Source organism: Zalophus californianus, chromosome 1 (genome assembly GCF_009762305.2).
Source record: "Zalophus californianus isolate mZalCal1 chromosome 1, mZalCal1.pri.v2, whole genome shotgun sequence".
NCBI classification, from domain to species: Eukaryota; Metazoa; Chordata; class Mammalia; order Carnivora; family Otariidae; genus Zalophus; species Zalophus californianus.
Window position 1 is genome coordinate 207,729,991 of NC_045595.1, and position 24,971 is coordinate 207,754,961.

General features: G+C 42.5%; 1 protein-coding gene across 5 annotated transcripts in view; it reads left to right on the forward strand.

Annotated features, from left to right (window-relative positions):
• Nucleotides 1–4,468: 4,468 nt before the first annotated feature.
• DYRK1A (dual specificity tyrosine phosphorylation regulated kinase 1A) overlaps nucleotides 4,469–24,971 on the forward strand; it is a 148,777-nt gene continuing 128,274 nt past the window's right edge. For 2 of the 5 annotated variants that reach the window (XM_027585106.2, XM_027585111.2), the window contains exon 1: nucleotides 4,486–4,678. The gene's annotated coding sequence lies outside the window, so the exon portion shown is untranslated. Of the gene's footprint in view, nucleotides 4,679–13,320; nucleotides 13,370–24,971 lie in introns of those variants that run through there. The other 3 variants (XM_027585114.2, XM_027585110.2, XM_027585107.2) reach the window with 3 other exon arrangements.

The window sequence follows — 24,971 nt, forward strand, 5'->3', positions numbered from 1 at the left end:
TTACATACTACTTTTAGGCCTGCAAATTGGTGAAATCACTTCTGAGGAATATTTTGGTAATGCAAATCAAAGCTTTTTAAGGATGCACCCTAAGGAATAGCTGGACAGGTGTGTAAAACATATATATGTAATATTTATGCAGGTTTATTTATAATAAAAAAAGGGAAAATTTCCTTAAAATTAGAGAAGTAGTGCAATGGATTACGGCCCACTCAACTGATGGAATACTTTTGGCTGTTAAAATAATTACCTAAATTTTACTTGATTAACAGAAATATGTGTTCATAATTGTGAGTAAAGGAGGTATAATGTACCTATATGTGTTGTATATGTGTGTATGCAATCATGTCTCCCTAAGAAAGTCTGGGAGGATATAGGCCAATATGAAGATATTAATAAGGTTTATCTCTGGGTGGTATCTATGAATAATCTGTACCTCTTTATTGTTTTCCATATATTAAAACCCTGTTTGTAATGATCATATATTACTTTTATTTTTTTGTTTTTGGACATCAGGTATAGAGAACTGAGTGCAGTTGACCCTTGAATAACATGGGTTTGAACTGTATGGGTCCACTTAGATGTATATTTTTGTTGATAAATACAGTACAGTACTGTAAGTATATTTTGTCTGCCTTATAATTTTTTTTAAAACATTTTCCTTCTCTGGCTTACTTTATTATAGGAATACAGTATATAATCCACATGATATACAAAATATGTGTTAATCATGTATGTATGTTATTGGTAAAGCTTCTGGTCAACAGTAGACTATTAAAAGTTAAATTTTGAGGAAGTCAAAAGTTATACACGATTTTTGACTACAATGGGGAAGGGGGTGTCAGCACCCCTAACTCTGTGTTGATCAAGGGTCAACTGTATTAACTTCTTGGTTCTCAACATACTATCATTGTCAGTTTAAATAATGCCCCTATCTTGTTTTATTTTTTTAAGATTTTGTTTATTTGAGAGAGAGAAAGCATGAGGGGCAGAGGGAGAGTGAGAGGGACAAGCAGACTCCCAACTGAGCACAGAGCTTGATGTCGGGCTCCATCCTAGGATCCCGGGATCATGACCTAAGCCGAAACCAAGAGTCAGCTTAGGCTGAGCCACCCAGGCACTCTATTTTGCTTGTTTTTAATGTTTGATATACACGAATTACTACTAAATTCAGAACAAACAATAAAACTTGTATAAAGGGATCAATCAAGGACCTTCCTCAGAAGTCTGTAAGAAGAGGAAGGGTGTCAGATTCCAGCTACACCACTGTCCAGGGATGAATTGTCAACTGTTCACCTTCTTAGCTGGTGTGAGGGGCAGAGATGGAAATATTTGTTAGTTTCTTTGTCTTTGGAAACTTTGGGTTATAATTCCCAGCAGGACTCCAACTACTGAACTTTTGGGATTAGTATAGAGAGTGCACTGCCAAGACTGGTCATTAACACATGTGGAATCAAACAAAAAAAACCTGGCATCTTGGCTTGGATCTGTGTATTAGTTTGCTAGAGTTGCCAAAACAAAGTACCACAAACCAGGGGGCTTAAACAACAGAAATTCACTGTCTCACAGTTCTGGAGGCTACAAGTCCAAAATCAAGGTGTTAGAAGTTTGGTTCCCTCTGAAAGTTGTGATAATCTATTCCAAACTTGGGGGCTTGGGGAGGGGGGTCTGTTGGGGAGGACAGGTACAGCCTTCTAGATATGAAGACCAGCAATGCCTTTTATTATGCATGATTATTAGCTCAAGATTCTGCCTCAACCTGATCTTCCAGATTGATTTGACTGAAGACAAGGGCACATTTTCTGAGATATTGTCATATTTTTTTTTCCAGGTTACATAGAAGTTTAATTATGCAAGTCTCCTTTATTACCAGCAATAAAAATTTGACACAAATCTAGTGTTACAGTTTGCAAATGCTTGTGTTCTGATAGAGGAGAAACTGTGGTGAATGGGGTGGGGTGGGGACCAGGGAGAACAGGAGCCAGCCAGGAAGGAGTTGATTGTGTTAAGTGTGTAAGTGGAAGTGTAAGCTTGGGAGGAGTCAAGGTGGGATCTCTTGTCTTAAATAGGGCCACCCTTGACCACTTCTTTCAAAAACAATCAAGTTGAAAGTGGATTTTAATTACATTACTAGGGCATTTTTGAGGGACAGTAATCCAAAAGAACTTTTGATAACATGGAGAGTCAGGCTGAAGTAAGCTATTTGCCTGACGTCTGATTTAGGGCCTGTGCTAACTTGAATTCTTGCCTAATATGAAAGTTCTAATAACTGTAGGAGGGAAAGACTTGTAAATCATTTAAGGCAAGTGTCTTTCCTTGAGGCACATAGGATAGAGACCAGGACTTATGGGGACTTTTCTTTACACCTATGAGATCCTATCTGTTGCTAATGTATTTGTGAACAGCTTAAGAAAAAACTGGTAGGAACACTATTACATGATGGGAAAATAAGCTTAGACCTCAATCAATAAATTAGTGACTTGGTGTAAAATAATATATACCTTATCCTTTCCAGCATAACATTTGTTAAGTGCCACTTATTCGCACTGGTACAAAATACAATTCTTAGTCAGGGTCTGTCTACTAATTACAAAGTAGCCAGCACAGCATGGCTACTAGCATACCTAGATTTTAATGCCTGGCAAGCACACCTAGCGACATTTATAGTCAGGCAGAGGGGTAGATAAAATACAAATAAACGAGAACCATAATATTGAGTGGCGGGCGAATTAAGAATTGGGAAGCTGAGATGGTCCATCAAAGAGAAAAAACAGGGAGTTGGGCAGCAAGGATACAGTAATAGCTCAAGAGGATTAATGTAAGGGGCATTCAGATCAGGAAGGAAAGGCTGCTTCCAGAAAGGTGCGGAGGGGTTTGAAATAGGTGGTAAAGCCTGGGAGAGCGTGCACAGCCTAAAAAAGTTTTTATGATGGTTCCATGCATAATATCTGATCGTTGGCATTGGTTGCTGCAAAAATCGAGAGGCAGTATTTAATCAAGGTGTCAGCCGCAGGGGCATCCCGGATTCGGGCAAAGCGTCCGGAATTCCTGAGATGTCTGAAACGCGGAGGCGGCCTCTTCCCCACCCCCGCCGCGGCCTCCGTGGGCATTTTCCGGCGAAGGGGGCACGCGAGCCCTTCGAAGAACAGTTGAAACGCGCGGCCGTGCGCACCCGGGCCGCCTTCCAGCGGCCGGCGCGCTCCCGGGGGATGAAGGTGAGAGCCTCCGGCCGGGGCGCCCGGGGGTGGGCTTCCCGGGTCCCCGCGCGGCCGCAGAGCCCGGCCCCCTCCCACCCCCCCACCCCCTACGGCGCGGGCGGGGCTGCGGGCGCACGACGCGGAAGCGCGGGGTTCCGGGGGTGGCGGCGCGGAGGCCGCGCGCGCTGCCCAGGCCGCAGTCGGCGCGGGCGCGGGCGCGGGGTGTGGCGCGGCCAGGAGGCCAGGGAGTCGGCGGGCGCTCGCGCACAGGCCGGGCCGCCGCCTCACCCCCCCCTTCTCTTTCCTTCCCTTCCCTCCCTCGGCCTGGCCGTCCCCCTCCTCCCCCTCCCCCGAGCGAATCACGCGCCCTCCTCTGACACTCGTAGCGGGCCCGAGCTCCGAATTTATCCTTCACGTGACCTGAGGGGGTTGGGTGGTTGGTTGGGGACGAAGGGGTAGAGAGAAAGGAGGGAACGGAATCTGCCGTTGCCCGAGCAACAGGCCCCGCCCGCCGGCTTGGGGCCGGGGGGCGGGAGGAGGACGTCAGCACGTCAGCCGGGGTTTTGCGTTTTGATTGACAGTTGCTATAGCGACCGGGTCGGTCCGTCGCCATTTTGTTGGTTGGTTTTTTTTTAAACCCTTTCGCTTCCCGCCCGAATAATAATAAAAAGCCCCATTGGAGTGAGGCGGGGGTGGCGGCGGCAAGAGCGGCGGGGGGATCCGGGGAGACTGCTGCCGTCGCTGCTGCTGATCGCGGCCCAGGTCGGGCTCAGGGAGCGGACACCTCGAGCGGGGGGTGCGGGCGCCGCCGCCGCCGCCGCCGCTTCTGCTGCTGCTGTTCCTGCTGCTGCTGTTGGTGCCGCTGCCGCCGCCGGCGAGCGGGCGGGACCGGTGTGAGTGTGAGAGTGTGTGTGTGTGAGTGAGCGTGTGCGAGGGCGAGTGTGCGTGCGTGTGTGTGTGAGTGTGTGTGTGTGTCTGTCTGTGCGGGGACTCGGGGGCGGGCGGTTCGGGCTCTCCTGGCGGAGGAGCCGCCGCCACCGCCGCCGCCGCCGCCGCCGCTCGGGCCCCGGCGCTTCTCGCTGCGCAGGTTTGGAGCGCGCGCCATTTTGTGAGATTTACAAAATCCTCCTCGGGAAGAAGCCGCCGGGAGCGGCCGCGACTCGGCGCCCGGTCTCGCCGCCGTTGCCGCCCTCCGCGCCGGGCCGGGCCGCGCGACCCCGCCGCCGGGAGCCGGGGTCCGGGGACTGCGGTATTTGCCGGGGAGGGGGCTGTCGCCTCCCCGGCCCCGGGCGCCGCTGGAACCGCGGAGCCGGAGAGAGACTGAGAAGGCTGCGGCTCGGCCGCGGAGCCGGGAGCGCCGGGGGCGGAGAGAGGCGGCCGGGGCTGCGCTGGCTGCGGAGGCCGCGGCGGGAGCGCAGCGGTGGGAGCCCGAGGCTGAGACTCACCGGAGGGAGCGGCGCGAGCGCCCCGCCATCGTCCCGGTGAGTGTCCGGCCCGGCCGCGGCCCCGCCCGGCCCGGCGCCCGGCTCCCCCCCGCGGCCTGCAGCCGGGCCCGCGCCGAGGCCGGCCGGGCGGAGGGAGGGACCTGCCATTTTAGGAGGAGGCGCCGCGGCCCGGGGCCGGCCGCCGGGGGAGGGAGCCCGACAGGCCGGGTCCCGGAGGAGAGGCGGGTGCGAGCGGAGGGAAAGTTGCGGAGGGTGGGAGCAGGGGCCGCGGCCTCCCGGGAGCCGGGGCCTGGGGGCCGGAGAAAGCGCCAGACCTTCACTGGTCGCCCGAGCGGAGGGGAGGAGGTTGTCTTCCTCCTCCTCCTCTTCCTCCTCATCCTCTTCCCCCAGCTCCTCCCTCGTCCCTCCTCTCGGTCCCCACCAGTGTGGGAACCGCCGGGGTTCTCTGCAAGGACAATGCACGGGTTAAGAAAACGGGGCTGGCTGCTGGGCGAGGCGCCGGGGAAGGTCGGGGGCTGGGTCCCTCAGCGGCCGTTTGGGGTGTGTGCTGGAGCGAGGGCACTCGGCGTGCTCCGAAGTTGTGCAGTGAGTGCAAGTGATACCGGCCACTCGAGGTGGAGTAATGACCTGTTTAGCAGCCGGAGGAGTTGGTGGTTGAGAATGCGTAAATTATAATTGATATCTGGCTATTGCAACAAAACTTCACAAGTCTATTTACAGGCACAAACCCGCTCTCGCTTAGATCCACCAAAGCTGCAGAGTATCTTAACGCCTAGCGAAAGGCCCCTCCCTAGCCTGAAATAGTTAAAAATGGCAAAATTAGTGAGTGAGTGATTCCGACTACTGGTCTGTGCTTTTCGTTCAACCCTAGATTATACGAACCTTGTAATCTAGGTGCAGCCCTCGAATGCCAGCACCATTTGGTTTTTGAATTCCGCCCAAGTTGTCAGAAAATACCCCGTATAGCATTGTTTTCACACGGAGTTTTTAAAGATGAGGACAAAGAGTGCCAGGCAGTCTAAGCAGGGCTTTACATGTATGGACTCGCATTTCCTACCGGTAGGAACTGTTAACCCATTTCACAGATGAGGAAACTGAGCTGTGACTCACCCAAGGTCATGCAGCTGGGACTCGAGGAGCCGGAGTCTGTAGCCAGCCTGGGCTCATAATCACTAGGTTATAACTGATTATTATAAACACTGGCAAATTTGGAGCGATCTGTGTGTAATGACTCAGGGTTCTAACCTAGAGATTGTGCCCCTGATAGTGTTGAGCATAGAATTAAATGAACTTTGTCGTTTGTGGAAGTGGAAAGGTGGAAAAGAGACTCTTTAATGAAACTTGTCAGTCCCCCCACTCCCCAAACTATGGAGTTATTGAATAGAAGTAATTAAGAGATATTTTTTTGGTGCGTTTTGTTCTTCACACTTAATTGTAGGCATCGCTTAAGTATTGATGAGTCATAGCAAAGTTTTGTGTAGAAGTTATTTTTAGGCATTTTAAATTGTTTGAATACTTAGATTTCTTGTATGACCCCTTGTATCTTACATATACAAAGTGTTTAAGAGTGGATTTAATATTTTGATTTTGGGGCGTTTTAATAATTCAGTGGAATTATCTTTAGCTTTTGTTTTTTTAAAATTTCTTAAATTCTCACGTCTTAATTGTTTACTTTGGGAGATACTATTTTCAGATAGACTATAAATGTGACACTAGAACTGAAATTTCATGTGCTAAGATTTTAAATTGAAGAAGATAGTTTCAAAGAAACAGCAGTTAAGAAAAAGTTTACTCGGTTACAGTTAAGATTTTTAATATACACATGACTTACACTTCAAGTACCCCAGTGCTTTGGGAGGATTGGTCTTGAAATAGCCCTGGTGCTTATGCTGGCTGTCCAAATTCATTTAGAGTTCAAACCTTATCAGAAAGTTAAGGACTTCTGTTAACATGTGTACCAAGTACTATTGTAAAACAGCATAAAAAGTTGATAAGAGGCATAAGCTCAGAAATTATTCTGGGGTCACCCCTGTGTAAGGTGAAGGCACACTTTAAAATCTAAAAATGATTTGGATTCGAAGGAATAGACTTAATGGATGTCACTGGTAGGGGTGGGACGTGGACTAAATGATCTAGTGAGATCTTTCTTACTAGGAATTTGTAATACAGGTATAAGATAGCTTCTTAAACATATTTTAAAGACATTTTGGTGGGACCTATTAGAAACTTAAGAGATAGAATTACTGTGTGCTTCGATTAAAAAATCAACCAGTTAGTCCAGTCTTTAGGGGAACTAACATTCAAAATAAATGAAAATACACCATTTTAATGCAGTGTCTTGGTTGGGAATGTGTATAGTGAAAACGACCCTTGGTTAGAATTTTTTCCCTCCTCTAGAATGTTGTCAGATGTTTGTCCCGTTAGTTTTATTTATGGGGATTTATTGTGTTTATGATTTAAAGATGGGGGGTAGGGAGTGGTAAGTGCAGTGACTGGTATTTAAAGAACTTACATACACAGGTTTTTATAGTACTGTGAATATTTATCTGCAAAAGCAAAATTAAGGTTTACTTGTAACACAAGGTATACAATGACCTTTGGCATGCATTTTGTTTTGAAACTAAAAGAAAGAAAATGCTAATTTGTATCGAATCTTGGGTACTGCTTAAACTTTCTTTTTTTAAATAAAAACTAGTTTAGTTAGATTACTCAGGGATGTTTTCACGTGTGTTTATGGTTGGCAAGTGTCTATAGTTTTGGGAAGAAAATTTGGAAAGAAGTAGCTTTATTTTGAGTGTGAAGGGAATTGCCTTATATGTGAGACTAAAAGTGAGATTCATAGAAGAGGGGGCTTCATTTGTGACTTTCTTGGTATTTGTGATAAAGGTGTCAATGTTTTTGCTTTAGCCTTAGCTTCTCTCTTACTTCAAAGAACTTTCGTATTTCCTACATCCACACCCCCAGCAATTTCTGTCCTTCCTCCCAGAAAGAAACGAACCATCTGAACTCAGCACAACCCAAAAGCTTCCAGGAAAGAGTCTTTATAAAGAACTTGGTTCTTCCTTCACAAAATTATATTACTTTCACAATTTTGTTGTATTCATTATCAGTAGTTTCAACTGTGAGCTAAGGACCTCTACTTCCTGTTGAGTGTTTTGGTAGTTTCACATGTTTTCTACTTAGAAGTAAAGATACTACTTGAAGTTATCAAACATGGTCCCTTGAAACTTGGTACAAACACAGTTTGCCCTGTCAAAAGGTATTGTGTGACTGCCTTGTGTAAGAGCACCTTACGTACATAGAGTGACTATGCTTTTTAGAAGACTTCTTACCATATGTTATTTTAACCGTTGGGCAGTGTTTTGATGGCTAGAGAAATTGTAATTCATAACCCATGGCTTGCACAATTTTTGATTAAAAATTGCGGGGGGCGTTAAAATTTTTTAATTACTTGGGAAAAAAATCAGATTATTTTAAGTTACCTAAAACTTCTCCGTTGCCCCTAAATGAAGAAATCTTTTGAAATCTTGCCTGCAGTGTTAAGCTAGAGCTATAAGGTTTATCGTTGGTTACATGAAAATGAAATGTTGGGTTCACAGGATGAAAATAATCTAAGGTTCATATTAAGTAATTAAAGACAAGTCTTGTTTCCTCACTTAGTGGCTACAGGCAGCCTTAAGTTTCTTTTTTTTTATTATATGAAAACAACATGATTTGGAAGTACTGCGTTGTATAGACCAGCTAAGTGTTTTTCAAAAGTTATACTTTTCCTTTGAAATCATACTTTCAGAATTGTATAACAAGTTAAAATTTTCTATTGGAGATAATAATTTACAGTACATTGGATATCTAGAATGAGGTTCCTTGTAGGCATACTTTTTGCTAATGCAGAACCTCTTGGGCTCCGTAACAATTGATTCTTCCATCAGAGCTATATACCCTCTCCTCTAGAAGGGGATTTTTAAAATTTATATAGTACTACTAAAGTTTTGATAACACATTTTTTGTTTGAGGGACATATGCGTGTATCTGATGTATGGTGCATTGATAGCTTAAAATGGATTTTTACTCTTGATGAATTGTTGTGAGTTTTATGTTCCTATAGTTAAATGGTTGTATAAATCAGTGGGGAGGAGCTTAGGGAACTGGTTTAACATGGAATGAATCTGGTTTTCAACATCACCTGTATTTTACATAACATCCCTGTTCATTAAATAACCCTGTAATTTTGCTAAGTATATCAGATTTCCAGTGACAGGAGTGGACTTTTTCTTTTTTTAAGTTTTATGGATATTTGTGGTTAGAGTTGGCATCCTAGCATATGTGTTTTGGTAAAAAAGATGCTCTGACACCCATCCAAACCTGCACAAAATCTGGTTATAGATGGCAGTTGAGGCAGCATGATGCTGTGGAGAGAGTACAGGCCTGTGATAAGGTGCTGGGCAGAGAGGCTCCAGGGTCAGGCACATCTGGAGTCTTGACAGGTCCTTTGCTGGCAGTGTGGTTTTGCTAAGCATGGGTTTCTTCATCTGTAACATGGGGTTGGTGGTACTTCACGTAGGGCTTTTGTGCAGATTGAGGTAACATATACGTTTCTTAATAGCCTCCTCCTCTGTGTTCTCCCTCTTTTTCCTCCTCTCCGTTTGTACTCATCCTTGTGGTCTCTTCAGAGAGACTTTCCCTAAAACCCCAGTCTAGGTAGGTTCCTTAGCCATGCATTCTTGTAGGACTCTGCTTTTTTTTTTTTTTTTTATAGCTTTTACTGCAAATAGCTGTGTAATTACTCATACATATTCACAGATACACTTACCTAATGTCTGTCTCTTCCTCTCTCCATCAGATTGTAAAGTCCATCTAGACAGGAATAATTCTTTTTTGATCATGCTTCCAGTACAGCAGGGGTAGATAAATGTGCATGTACACAGAGGATGGAGTGAAGAACCTCTGTGTCAGAATCCTGCCCGAGTACCACTCCACGATTGTGCAGTCTTGGCTAAAGTAGCTTCTCTGAACTTGTGTTTTATGTGCCAAATGTATACAGTACCAGCTGCCCGTCCCAGGATTTTGAGAATGTGGAATGAGATACTATAATGAGGTGCTTTGCAAAAGTGTAAAATGCCATATAAACATAAGTTGTTGGTACAGTAGCAATAATTTCAGTAGTGGGGTTACCCAAGAATTTATAGAGTTTCAGCTTTACTGAATTAATAAGGAGCTATTGCTTAATATTTGTTATAAACTTAAACTTTCTTTATGCCTTAATTAGAACACAAGATAGGGCCTTTGTTTTGATTAAATACTGTAGCTTAAACACGTTTATTTCTCTCTCATGTAAGTAATTTTAAGGCTCATGTAGTGGCTTCATGGTAGAGGGGAACTTGGTTCCTCCTGTCTTGTTGCTTTCCTTCGCTTAGGGAAACACCATTTTCTGTGTGGTACAAGACTGCTCCCCACCGTATTCACCATCTAGGAACAGGTGTTGGGAAAACACATCCCCTCTTTTAAAAGACAAACCTGGAAGTTGCATATGTGACTTCTATTGGTCAAAACTTGGTCAGGTGGCCACATTTTAGCTGCAAAGGAGGCTGGGATATATGGTCTCTGGCAGGGTGGCTGTTTGGTTGAAAATCTGTTTCTACTGTAGAAGAGGAGAATGGGGAATTATGAAATTTCCTGTCACACTTCGAAATGTTTTGGAAGAAACATACAGAAATAAACCTTGGAAAGACAACTTTTACTGCACTAATTAATAAGACTTATTTTCCATATTTGGTCATTAGTCTTCTGAACTGTGGTGTGCAAATTTAAATAGATCACTATTCAGTATCTGTAATATATACATATATAGTCAGATTAGAAAAGATGTGGCTAAACTTTTAGTAGTGAATGAATTTTGGCTCTAGTAGCACATTATTTTACTGACGCTTTCTGATAGATACGTGGTTCTTGATTGCTGTGACCATATTGTATGTAAACCTTATTTGGAATCTAAACTTTTGGATTTTGTTTTAATAGTTTCCTAGAATGTATTCCTACTGTATGTATTCATACTCATGCCCTCAGCAAACTATTGGAATAACACTTGAATCTTCTCAGTTTTCAGTAAATGTTTTGAGTCACTGAAGTTGCAAGGAGGATAGCAGTGATGTTTGGAAATCCATTCACTATCCGAGTGTGTTCCTCTTAAGTTCTGTGGGTTTGAACAAAGAGGAAGATCTGGGTTCTTTTGAACTAGAGTGTTGTTATTAGATCTAGTGGAGAGCTGAGAAACTAATGGTTCTCAAACAGGCTTCTGGAGAACTTCTCAAAGTTGTGGGACTCCCAAACTCAGATACTTCTCTGTCTATAGGTTTGGGGTGATGCTCTGGCATCTACTTTCTTAATTGGGATTCCAGGTAATCCTGGTGCAGTAGAAAGACTTTGGGAAACATCCATATAGTTTATCGCCCTCATTTTAGAGAAGGAAATAGATGCAAAGAAACTAAATGACTAACTGGTACTCCAGAGTGAGCCGCTCGAAACTAGAGTGTGTTTTTCTGACTCGTAGTTCTTCGTTCTTTATGTGAACGCAAAAGAGGACCAAGTACCAACTGTGTTGAGATTTTATAGGGCTATTAGTCATTCTCAAATGGTTGTTTTTTATGTGTGAGCTCATTGGTAGTGAATAGTTGGATCACTTAATTGTTCTTTTAGCAAATAGTCAAATGAATATTTAAGGATGGGAAGTTGAGGTTTTTAAAGGTATTGTTAATGTCAGTGCTGTGGTGGATAGGGTAGTGTACCTATAGCGTTAGGGTAGATGATAGGTAGGTGCTAGCCTGGCATGATTAGAAGGAACCAAGGTAGGTCTTGTCCTCAAATTATTACTTTGTTTTTCATCTGCAGTTCTCACTGTTGAATTCCTTTAGATTAAGTTGAGGTGGATTCCCTAATTTAAAATGGAAATATTCCCAGAGGAATGTCCTTAATCTGTATATCCGGTTAACACTTTATGAATTAGCTGGCTGTCATTTTAAGAATTGGAGATAGCACCTGCACTAATAAGAGAGCTTTGTGGGAAGGGGAGGGAAGAGCTGGCACATGTGCCCTAGCCCAGAGGAAGATGAAGGGCATGTTTGAGAAGTGTCAGCTTGTGGTATAGTTCTGGAAGCGTTCATGGAGGCTTCTCTTATGGCCAGAGGTTGGTAGCATTAGTCTGGACTTCTGGCCTCCTGTCACTAAGAGTATTGGTAATGGGACTGTGGATAATTTAGCTGAAGACCCACTTGAGTATTGGAGTAGAAGGCTTTTTTTCTTAGTGTTCATCATTCCTATTTGAGTAGTCTGACACCATATCAAATATATAAGGAATAGTTCTGATCACCTAGGGAATTTTAGTTTTTAAAAGATCATCAAGTAATATGTCCTCATGATTAAAAAAAAAAAAAAAAAGCTCAGGCCCTACAGGATGCTGTCATATCAATCCCCTGCCCCATGCTCCATAGGGAATAGTTGTTTTTCCTACCAGAAATGTCCTATGCATGTATGTGCAAGTATATCTATTTTAAATATTTATTATGTGTATGTTACAGAGCAGTATTGTTCAGTATGATCCTATTTTTTAAAAATTAATTACAGGTTTTTTTTTTTTTTTTTTTTAAGTAAACTTTAACCCCAGGAACTCATGACTTTCAAGATCAAGAATCACATAATCCACCGACTGAGCCAGCCAGGTTTCCCTGATCCTGTTTATTTTTTTAAAGTTCGTAGACATTGTGATGGATGTGTGTACAGTGTCTATGCACTTAAAAGCAAACTGGATCGATCATGCTAAACACACAGATTTGCATCTTAAGCATCTTGATCTATTTTAGCAATATTCCCACATCAGCTGATAGTTTTCCTTGTTATTTTTAATGGTTAGGAAGTATTCCATGTTATGGTTGTACCACAATTTAATCAATTTCTATTAAAGAACATTTAAATTGTTCTTGTGTTTTTGTTTCAAACAATGCTGAAGTGTACATCCTTGTACATAAAACAGTGTTCTGTGAGCCTTAGCCACATGATACAGATTTCTAAGGGAAATTGCCGGTTCACCAAGTATATGCACATTTGGAAATGCCTTGCCAAACTGTCTTCTCAAAAGTAGCACCAATTTATACTTCATCAGCAGTGTCTGAGAGTTCATAATTTCCCAGATCTCACCAACATTGGTGTTATTAGAGTTTTAAATCTTTGTCAGTTTAATAGGTGAAAATGATGTTTAGTTGTTTGGATTTGTGTTTCTTTAATTATGAGTGAGTTTGAACATCTTAAGTTGTACTCTGAGTCTTGTACTTTAATAACGAAGTATTCTTTGTCAGATATATAATTAAATATTTTCTGATTTTCCTGTATTTCTTTATTCTGTTGAATGAAAAACTGATGTTTTGATAACTTGTAGATGCTTGTAATTGTAAATGCTTTGATAAATTGTAAAAGGGAATTCTTTTTTTTTTTTAAAGATTTTATTTATTTATTTGACAGAGAGAGACACAGCGAGAGAGGGAACACAGGCAGGGGGAGTGGGAGAAGGAGAAGCAGGCTTCCCGCGGAGCAGGGAGCCCGATGCGGGGCTCCATCCCAGGACCCTGGGATCATGACCTGAGCCGAAGGCAGATGCTTAACGACGGAGCCACCCAGGTGCCCCGTAAAAGGGAATTCTTATTCCTCTTCAGTTGAGTAAACATTTGTCCCCTATATGAGGTATGTGCATTGTGGTGGTAGAAGCTTTGACTACAGAAGTAAGATTTGGTTACCTGTGCTGTTAGCATTGAAATAGTTGTGTGTATATAGGCACCATCAACATAGGTAAGACCCTGGCTGCTAACAGTGAGAGGTATTGACTTATGAAGAACCAGAAGAAAGGGAAGTAAGAATTCTGGGGATTTGAGCGTGCCTTGAGGAGGTGGGACTGAGTCTTGGTATAACCTGGAGTTTTGATAGTCTGAGGTCCTGTGGTGGCAGGGGAAGTGAGGAGTGCCTTAGTAGAATGACAGATTCGTGTGCCCGGAGTTTCAGAGAGTGCATGTGTGTGAGATGCTGGAGGAGGGATAGGGACGATTACACTGAGAAATGAGAGTGATGGGTCTTAAATGTTATGAGGCATTTGATTGGGGCAATTGAAGGTGTTTCAGCAGAACTGTGATGACAAGTCTGGGTTAGGGAGATGACACAGTAAGAAGGAGGGCCTGGAAGGCAGGCTCATTCTAGGTGTTATAGGCATGAAAGAGTAAGAGATAAAAAGTAGAAGTCAAATGGGAGAGCCGAGTTTGGAGTGCCTTAAAAAAAATTCTCAGTGATTTAATTTCCAACAGAACAAGTGAATATTTCTGGGTTTAAACAGCAGTGTGGCCAAATTTTTGGATATAGAAAGGAGAGAATTAAACATTGGTAGCAGTATAGTATGGGAATGATTCGTTTAGTGGGACAGTTGAGAGTATTTCCTCCTGAGGGCTTGAAGGAACTGTTAAAGAACAGAAGATAGAATTATTATTGTAGTTCAGACTTCCATTAGGGACAGGTGGAAGTCATTAAAGATGAGCCTAAAAATGGGGCAGTGGGAGAAGGCAATGCTAGAAGGTGTGAATCTGGAAAGAAAAAGGTGTATTATGTTACATGGTTTGAAAAAGTAACTGAATATGAGAGAGAGTTTAGTTTATTCTGAGTGTCTTTGTATTTTTCCTGAAAAATATCATATTCTCTTTACTTTCACATGTGTTCTTACCGGGAGACAGTAATCTAAAAAACATTTATCTCGTGAGGTGTTTAGAATTATTTAGTCAGTACTTAGCAGTGTCAAACGTGGAACTAGGGCCTGGGAATTAGTGCTACAGCAAAGCCTACACTGGGCCATCATAGAAGTTAGGATCGGGGGTGGGGGGGTGGGGGGAATCTTTAGAAATCCCCACAGTAGGTTTACAGACTTTCTAGAGTGGACATATATTATTGAAGGAAACACAGCCCATGAAGTTGAGTAATTTTTCATGTTGCTTTTTGAAGGTCAAATTTTTGTCTCATCTTAGAGTTCTTGTGACAGTTAATTTTGAGTTAAAGTTTACTTGGGTTAAATAGGACTCCAATCTTTAAGACAAATACTGTGTGCTGAAAAATTTGTTCTGATTTGACCATTTCCCCTTGAAAAGAACAACTGTCAGTCATCTCAGTAGTGGTTTATTTATTTATTTATTTTTTAACTTCATCTTTTTTTTTTTTTTAAGATTTTTTTTATTTATGTGACAGAGAGAGACACAGCGAGAGAGGGAACACAAGCAGGGGGAGTGGGAGAGGGAGAAGCAGGCTTCCCGCGGAGCAGGGAGCCTGATGCGGGGCTCGATCCCAGGACCCTGGGATCACGACCTGAGCTGAAGGCAGACACTTAACGACTGAGCCACCCAGGCGCCCCTTTTAACTTCATCTTTACATCAAACACATTCATTACAGAATGACATTACTTCCTTGGTACAAAAGATTTTGTAGAAGTTTTTTTCAAAATAGCAGTGGTAGGGAAATTATTAGGATCTCATTTGAGTATATTATAATCTAATTTTACTTTTTGAAGTTCCCTATAATCGTTCCGTGGTACAGTTCAACAAAATGTCAGTAAAGCTAGGTGAGTTTACCTAAGAATTGGCCTGAAGGCTCATAGTTACTCAGCAGTCTTAGAGTCAGCTATGCAGAGGGAAGAAATTGAAGACTCGAGTCTTAGGATTCATGAGAGACAGCTTGGAGGAAGGCTTTTTGCTGAGTAAGACAAAGATGCAGACATCGAAAATAAAGCATGTGGGCATATAAGGAAAGTCAAGGAATAAGGAAAGTTCAAGGGAATGGACAGGCATAGAAGAGCAATTTGAACAAATGATGAATAAAAATTCTTTGTCTTTGAAAAAAAAACAAACCTCTAACGATACATTGTGACTTCTAGAGTAAAGACCAGACTAGTCACAGGACCCCGTACCTGAATGATGTGGCCCCAGCTCACTTACACAGTCTTAACCTTCTGAGGCTCCGGACCCTGTCTTCACGTGTGCTGCTTCTTCAGCCAGCAGTCATCCCCTTTACTGCACTGAACTTCTTTCCTCCTGCACTTTGAGCCCTGATGTCACTTTGTCAGGGAAAGTACCCCCCCCCTCCCGTCACCTCTTTTTTAATATCTAATGTCTTGTACATTTCCTCCATAGTGCTTATTACAGTTGATAATTTCTTTTAAAGATTTATTTATTGAGAGGGAGAGGGAGACAGTGCACGAGAGGAGAGGAGTGGCAGAGGGAGAGAGAGAGTCTCCAGCAGACTCCATGCTGAACACGGAGCCCCATGTTGGGCTCCATTTCACAACCCTGAGATCACCACCTGAGCTGAAATCAAGAGTTGAACTCGTAACTGACTCAGCCACCCATGCCCCCTGCAGTTGATAATTTTTTTAATGCTTATTTGATTAATGCCTTTCAGAGAGTAGGGGCAGTGGTTTGTTCCCCCCTTGCAGTCACAGGGATCAGCAAAGGCTTGGCACATAATAAGTACTAAGTAAACATTTGTTGAATGAATCAGTGAAAAACATGTTTTGATTTTTACTAGTTGGTCTCAAGGACCAAAGGAGTATCTTTTTAAATTTTATTTATTTGAGAGAGAGAGAGAGCGCACCTGAGTGGGGGAGGGGAAGAGGAAGGCGGGGAGAGAGAGAATGAGTATCCCAAGTAGGCTCCATGCTAAGTGTGGAGCCTGATGTGGGGCTCCATCTCAGAACCCGGAGTTCATTACCTGAGCCAAAATCAAGAATCAGATCAACTGAACCACCCAGGCGCCCCCAAAGGACTATCTTTTTTTTTTTAAATGATTTTATTTATTTATTTGAGAGAGAGTGAGCGAGCATGTGAGAGACAGCGGGGGGGGGCGGCAGAGGGAGAAGCAGACTCCTGATGAGCAGGGAGCCTGATATGGGGCTAGATCCCAGGACCCTGAGATCATGACCTGAGTGGAAGGCAGACTCTTAACCCACTGAGCCACCTAGGTGCCCCAAAGGACTATCTTTTTAAAGATAGGACTGGAAAACTGTATAGCCAGGAAAAAATTGTTTACTCCTGAATTAATTACACAAATGCATATGAAATACCTACTGTGTGGGAGAAGCCAGGTGTTAGGAATATGGAGTAGAAACGTGCCTTTTTTATTTTTTATGAAAGTATAGTTGACAGTGTTATATTAGTTACATTGTGCCTTTTCTTTAAAGGAGCACATCATTTTAGTAGTTTATAGAAATAGATCCATTCCTTAGTGTTCGTTCATTGGAGAGGTTTTAAATTGTGGAGGGAATCAGCCTGGATATTCTTCATGGTTCTTAGCCAACGAAGTGAGGTCTGTTCAGCAATGACCTGTGGGATGTCAGTCCAGCATTTGCAGTAGCTGTCAGGTTCACATTTAAAATAAGCTCTAGCTTTGACTTCATCTAAAAAGGTGACAGAAAAGTGAAGAAAGTGGTTTGGATGCATTTTGGCTTTAACCTTTTTTTTTTAATAATTTTTTTAAAAGACTATTGAGATAGAGAGCACAAGTGGGGGAGCAACAGGCAGAGGGAGAAGCAGGCTCCCGACTGAGCCACCCAGGCGCCCCTGGCTTTAAGTTTTTCAAGTTTGGACAACAGAATGAGAACTATTGAGGAAATTCATTGTATGGATGGATTTTTCAAAAGAATGAGTCTTTTTTTTTTTAAAAGATTTTATTTATTTGACAGAGAGACACAGAGACAGAGAGGGAACACAAGCAGGGGGAGTGGGAGAGGGAGAAGCAGGCTTCCCATGGAGCAGGGAGCCTGATGCGGGGCTCGATCCCAGGACCCTGGGATCATGACCTGAGCCCAAGGCAGATGCCCAACCAACTGAGCCACCCAGGTACCCCAGAATGAGTCTTGTAGTTAGAAAATTATTGAAGCTGTTGATCTTGTCAGGTGAGTAAGCTTTTAAAAGCTTAAAAGGGATTTGTTTAAAATTATTGTGAAATCTTTCTCTGAGTAGTTTCTACAGTAAATATTTAGAAAAGCAAATATTCAGTAGGAATTGAAGCTCTCCTCTCTGCCTGGCCCCATGCTAGGCGCTTGGGACATAGTAGTGAGTCACCTGGGAATACATGGTCCTTGCCATCATGAAGCTTTTCAGTATAGTCAAGAGCTCACGGGAGAGAAATGTAAAGGAAATACAGCTTGTGTCCATTGTGTTGGAGCAGTTAGTCCTCCTTGGTTCCTTCCTTGTCTTTGGTTGGTTGGTTGTTTATGTTTTCAACTTAGTTTTGGTGGCAACATGTTAGACTACTTTAAGCTACTTGTTGCTTTATTTTTGGTAACATAGGAGTTAAAGGGGAGAACATTTATAATACCATGTAAAATAGAAACCCTTGAATCTTCAACTTGGCAGATTTTTTAAAAAGTTTATGTAGGTCAGTGAGTTTATCCTCTTACAAAATAAGCTCCTATTTAATAATAGTAACAATAGCTATTATTGATTGCCTCTATGGGCCAGACACTTACATATTCATTATTATTTAATATTTCCAGCAACTCTGTAAGGTGGTTGGTAGTATTTCTGTTTTATAAGCTAAAAAACTGAGATGCAGGGAAGTAAATTTGCTTAAGGGTAATCATAGCAGATTGCATATGCTGTCTCCAGATAATAAAAAACCCAGTGAAGAGTTAAGTGCCCTAAAGTTAAACATTGAGAGAGAAAAGAAAGAGAAACCTAGAGCTTCTATAATCCGTTAATTGAAGAAACAGAAAAGTTCTGGTATACTGGAATTGATACCTTGTGATACTGGTTCATTAGTTTTTCAGATAACCAACAAAAATGTCTAAAAACTGTGTTTGGGAAATTCTTTACCTTAAGGATCTTGATGGGAAGTAGAAATCCTCAATTTTGAGAGCCAGTTGCTCACTTTCTGTGCATTTTCAGAGTTGGGATGCAGTTTTGTGACCTGGGGTCTCTACTCCACTACTTCAGAAGCTAGTGACTTGCAGAAGTAGGCGCTTTGTAGAAATCTGTGTTCTGCAGTGCAGGGGGGATGGCAGCTACATCTGTTTCCCAGAGGTGGGCAGTGACAAAGATTCTGCTGTAGCTTTTAGATGCTGGTGTCACTGGTGTCTGTTCAGGCTGTAGTGACTGAATCCTCTGTTGTCTCCACTGGACCAGATCTGTGGTTTGAATTTTGGTGTTCTTGATTATGTAGCCTTCCAGCTTGGCCCTCCTGGGGTTTTCTGTGAGTTGCCTAATATGCTTTAATAACTTCCTTTTCAGTTTCAGCAAAACCAGAGTTAGTTTCTTTTGTTTGTAACTAAGAACCTTTACTTAGGCGATGCTAATTAAGATAATTGACAATTCTAAGGAGCTCTCCAGGGTCAGGTTACCTGCATCTAGATTAAAATTTATTAATGGGAGGAGTTTACAGTATATATTAAGTGAAATAGTTATATGCAGTTTGCTTATTGATTTAATGAATTTGCTGATTTGAGTGCCTGTTCTAGGCCAGAATATGGTCTAGGTATTGGGGCTAGAGGAGTGACAAGATAGACAAGATGGCTGCACTCACAGAGCTTACATTCTGTTTCAAATGTAGAATAAGCAAGAAAGCTAGTAACAATGACAAAGAGTGATAAATGCCAGGTTAAAAATAAAGATGGGATGATGTAATAGATAATGGTGTGTGTGTGTGTGTGTGTGTGTGTGTATGTGTATGTTTAGGAGTTGTATCTTATAAAACATTTACTTTATCAGGAATCATGACTTAGGTTTCTTTTTTTTTTTGAAGATTTTATTTATTTATTTGACAGAGAGATAGCAAGAGCAGGAACACAAGCGGGGGAGTGGGAGAGGGAGAAGCAGGCTTCCCGCCGAGCAGGGAACCTGATGCAGGACTTGATCCCAGGACCCAGGGATCATGACCTGAGCCGAAGGCAGATGCTTAATGACTGAGCCACCCAGGTGCCCCCCATGACTTAGGTTTTTTGACTATGAGGCAGTAACATTCTGAATTTACCCATCAACCATAAACAGGAAACTGGACAAAATACATGAAACAAGTATTTTCAGATATTGAACAATAGGCAGTGTAGATCTGTGATCCCTGATGTGGAGGGTGTGGATAGCAAATGAGGTGAGCCCTTTCATGGCCCAGCTTTCTTTCTGGAGGCAGTTTTCAGATCTCAGTGCAGGGAGGGGTATCCCAAATAGAGCCATTTGACCTCACTGAGTTGAGGAAGCAAAGATTGGATCTGGGGGAGGCCAAGATGGTTCTGTATTGAGGAGTAGGCTTCTGGAGAGAAGGGAGCTATGCAGAGAAAGAGTTCCATAAGTCTTCTTAGTGATCCTCTTAAATGTTTGAGTGAATATGAATCTGCTCTGCACATGTGGGCTGCAGTTTCATAAAGGAACAGTTCCTGACGAAGGAATCCACTGGGGGAAACCGTAAGCAGAACAATTTTCACAGCTCACATAAAGCTAGGAAATACTTGAGTACCTTATAGCCAGAGTAGAACTCATTAAATGTGTTCATTGAGACTCCAGAAGGGTCATGTCTTAGTAGTGGGGCTAAATTAGACCTAAAATTAAGGCTTCTCTAGATATGGCTGGAAAATGCTTAAAAACAAGCCTTGAAAGGAGCAAACTAATCGGTAAGTAATGTAATTGCCTGCAAAATCCAATACTCTTTAAAGAAATATAACAGAACCTAACACTCAGCGGTTTAAAATGTCTGGCATCCAATCAAAAATCACTAAATTTGTGTAAAATCAGGTTAATATAACTTATAGTTAGGATGTCAGTCAGTTGAAACCAACCCAGAACTGACAGGTGTTAGAATGGACAGGCAAAGACACTAAAGCAGTTACTACAACTGTATTCAGTATGTTCAAAAAGGTAGAGACTGGAAAGGTAAGAAAGAGACCCAAATAAAACTTCTAGAGATGAAAACTGATATGTGAGATGAAAAATACACTGGATGGCATTAATGGCAGATTAGATATTACAGAAGAAAAGATTAGTGAATTTGAAGACCTAGAAGAGAAAACTCAACAGAAACAGGCAGAAATGACAGCAAGAATGGAATTAACAGACAGGGTTGTTCAAGTGGCTGCTATAAACCATGGGGTCAGATTGTGGTTAATGTTGACATCTTCATACTGTTGTGACTGCTACCTGAATCTGGCTTGATGTGTGGTTAAGGATAGTTGAAAATCAGTATTTCAGTAAAGCCCTGGGATATGATGGAAGAACACACAACAGTGTGTTGTTTTTTGATATGTAACAATATTACCATAAAGTCAGACACTTAAAACATACATTTATGTTCTCACAGTTTTCGGGGTCAAATGCCTGGGTACAGCTTAGCTGGGTCCTCTGTTTTAGGGTCTCAGGGCTGTCGTCAAGATGCTGGCTGTGGCTGTGGTATCATGTGAGGTATGACTAGGGAAAGATCTCTTCTAAGCTCTTCTGAGAGTTGGTAGAATTTGGTTTCTTGTGCATTATTGGACTGAAGGCTTCAGTTTGTTGCTGCCTGTTAGCACGCATCTGCCCTTAGTTCCTTGTGTGGTCTTTTCCAACACGGCCACTTAACTTATCAAAGACAGTAAAGGAGAATGTCTTCTCACAGGACAGATGGACCTACCTGCAGAAGTGACATCCTATCACCTTTCCTTTATACTCTTGGTTAAAAGCAAGTCACGGGTCCTGGGTCAAGGGGAAGGATCTACACAAGGGCACAAGCAGCAGGAGGCCATGTCCTGGGACCCATCTTAGAATCTGTCTGTCACAAACAGTAGTGTGTAGTGGTGAATAGTGCATTCTGTGGAGCCTGATATAGATATCTGCCTTTGAATCTTAGCCCTGTCTTTTTCCCAGCTGTGTAAACTTCTGAGCCTCAGTTTTCCCATTTATAGAATCAGGATAATAGGTACCTACTATTGACAGTATTGTGAAGAGTAATTGAATGCATATAACATTCTTAGGACTTTGTCCTACTAACTCCTGTTCATCTTTTCAGTCTCAATTTAGATGTCATATATTTAGGGAAGCCTTCCCTGACTCCTCACTCCTCCTTCCCTCCTGTCCAGGTTTAGGTTTAAAACACCCTGAACTTTTTCTTCTCATTACTCTTCACATGTGTTCCACCTGAATTTTATAGCTGTGAGGTTATTTATTTATTGATTTGGTATTTCCTTCTTTTAGACTAAGCTGCTTGAGAGCAAGGGTTGTATCTGTTTTGTTCAGGGCTTGGCACATAGAAGTAAATGTTTGCTGAGTGACAAAGAATGTGGTTAAAATGCATGTGTTGTTTCTTTGAGAGGGCATTTTTAGTGTTAACATACTATGTTCTCCCAGGTACTGGAGCAGTCAGGCTAAAAGATACTCCCTTTTCTTTCTAAGACTGTCAGGGTCTAGCAGGGGAGACCGAGGCATAATAGTCTTTAAACTGACTGTAAGGGTTTGCAGAGTGGACACTAAATAGTAGTTAAAACACACACACACACACACACACACACACACACACACACACACACACACACACACACACACACACACACACACACACACACACACACACACACACACACACACACACACGAGTCTGAAGGGATGAAGACATTAATAAAAATCAGTCCTAGTGGGTCAGAAGCAGAAAACATAGTAGGGAGCTTCTCTTCTCTGTAAATGTGTTCTGCAGACCACTCCTTGAGGTGGTGTGGTGTGGAGGAAATAGGTTTGGAGAAAATTAGCTTTTTTTTTTTTTAAGATTTTATTTATTTATTTGACAGAAAGAGCGATAGCAGATAGTGAGAGCAGGAACACAAGCAGGAACACAAGCAGGAGGGGGAGCAGGAGAGGGAGTAGCAGGCTTCCCGCTGAGCAGGCATCCCAATGTGGGGCTCAGTCCCAGGACCCCGGGACCATGACCTGAGCTGAAGGCAGACGCCCAATGACTGAGCCATCCAGGTACCCCAAAAAATTACCTTCTTGAAGCTTCACCATGCACATTAGCATGTTATAGTGAGCCCCCTTCTCCCCTGTTAACATAGGAAGGGCAGTCTTTATTAAACTTGTCTTGCACACTGTAAACGTACACATACCACAACCTAGTAAGGTATTATTTTTATTTAACGGATGATAAAATTTGGGCTTAGAGGTTGAAGTAATTTTTTCTAGTGGTTGGTGAGGTAGGATTCAAACCAGGCTTAGCCCTCACTCTTAACTATTATTCTGTATTGCTTCTGTGGAATATGTTATAGCAAATACTAGATTAATTTCATGAGAGCAGGAACCATGTATCTTTTGTGCATTTTGTGACTAGCACTAGAATCTTGCTTAGCCTTTAATACATGGCTGAATGTTGGGTTTCTGGTATGATCTTATACTGTATCTTAGCTACCCAGGTGGAATTACAGTTGACCCTTGAACAGTGTGGGGATGAGGGGTGCTGACCCCCTGTGCAGTTGAAAATCCACACGAACCTTTTGACTCCCCCATAACTTAACTGCTAATAGCCTACCGTTGGTCAGAAGCCTTACGCAAAACATGAATAGTTGATGAACAGATACTTTGTATGTTTTATAATCTGTACTGTATTCTTAACAATAACACCTATTTCTTAATTTTTTTCAGTATTTCTAGGCTATGCAGTTCATCTGAGTTTTTTCAAATGTTGCAAATCTTCAAAGACTTTTTCCAATATATTTATTGGAAAAAAATCTTCATATAAGTGGACCCATGCAGTTCAGACCTGTGTTGTTCAAGGGTCAGCTGTACTTGGAAAACTTGAGGACAGTTTGGTAGATAGCAACTGGTGTAATCCAACCAGTGACATGCAACAAAAAGTCATCTTAGGTTTTTCACTTTGTTTGATTTAGTGGAGTTCTGTCCCCCCAGAAGAAACATCCCTGTAGTCTTTGTGCCTCTCCTGTCACTTTTATTTATTTATGTATTTATTTTTAGATTTTTATTTGTCAGAGAGAGAGAGAGAGAGAGAGAGAACATGTGTACGTACAAGTGGGGTGGGGAGCAGCGGAGGGAGAGGGAGAGGCAGGCTCCCTGCTGAGCAAGGAGCCTGATGCTGGACTCGATCTCAGGACCCTGGGATCATGACCTGAGCCGAAGGCAGATGCTTCACCAACTGAGCCACCCAGGCATCCCGGTCTCCTGTCACTTTAAAATTTACTCTGTTACCTGGCCCTCTTGAGTTTTGTTTCTGAAATAGTCTTCAGTGAACTTCTTTCTTCATGTTACTGTTAATGACCTCAAATCTTTTGTCTCTTTTTTGCTTACTGCACTAGTTTTGTTAAGAATTTTCAGTTTAGCATGTACTGAATACTACTGAAAGGTTTCTAATGAAGAAAGCTGTCCCCAGGCATACCCCTCAGTAATTCTTCTCTGCTCCCCAGAGCAGGTCTTCCCAAACTTTGTCACCTCAGGGTCTGCATGGACATGGTAAAATAGAAGAGGCCGTCTGGGTATCTGGAGGTTGTTAGAGAATCTCAGCACATCTGAAACATTCATGGTATGGTGTGCCCTGCCCACTAGTTGGTAAGCTCTTTTACCTCAACTCTGAGCTGAGGTAAAAGTACCTCTCTAATATGCTTATTGTACCAATGCTTATTGTACCAGTTGGGATGCTTTTGGATGCAGGTACGGAGACCCTGACCCAGACTGGCTTCAAATAAGAGAATTTAAGTCAAAGTTGGAAGTCTAGAGGTAGGATGGACTCTAGGGCTAATTGATTTGGTGGCACAGTAATGTCTTCAGGTACCCAGTTTTTCCCTCTCCCCTCAAGTCACTGGCTGGCTACATGCACAGAGTAATAAGGCTGCAGTAGTTTGAGGAGTTGTATCCAGACACTACGGTGTCCAGAGAAAGAAGAGAGAACTTTTTCTTGTAGCTGTATGAGAATGTGGAAATTCTGCCTCGAAACTCTTTGGCAGACTTGTCTGCTGGGGGGTTATATGACTGTTTCTGAAACACTCACTGGAAAGAAGTGGGCTTATGTTTAGACCAATTGGGCATCATTGTGGAGCTGGCCACACTTTCCCTGAGCACATGCCTGATGGGGATGGTGTGCAAACGGGTCCTGAACAAAATTGGCTTCTGTTACAAAGGAAGAATGGGAAGGTTGGAGGCTGAGTAGGCAACCCTGATCCTATTTTTGTATTTAACTTAAAATTTTGGATATTATTTATTGACTTTCTATTAAGGTAGGTGAATATTTAATTTTAAATCACTCGCCTTACACTTCTTCCATCTACCCATTATTGTTAAAATTTTTTCATTGAACATATTCAGTGTTT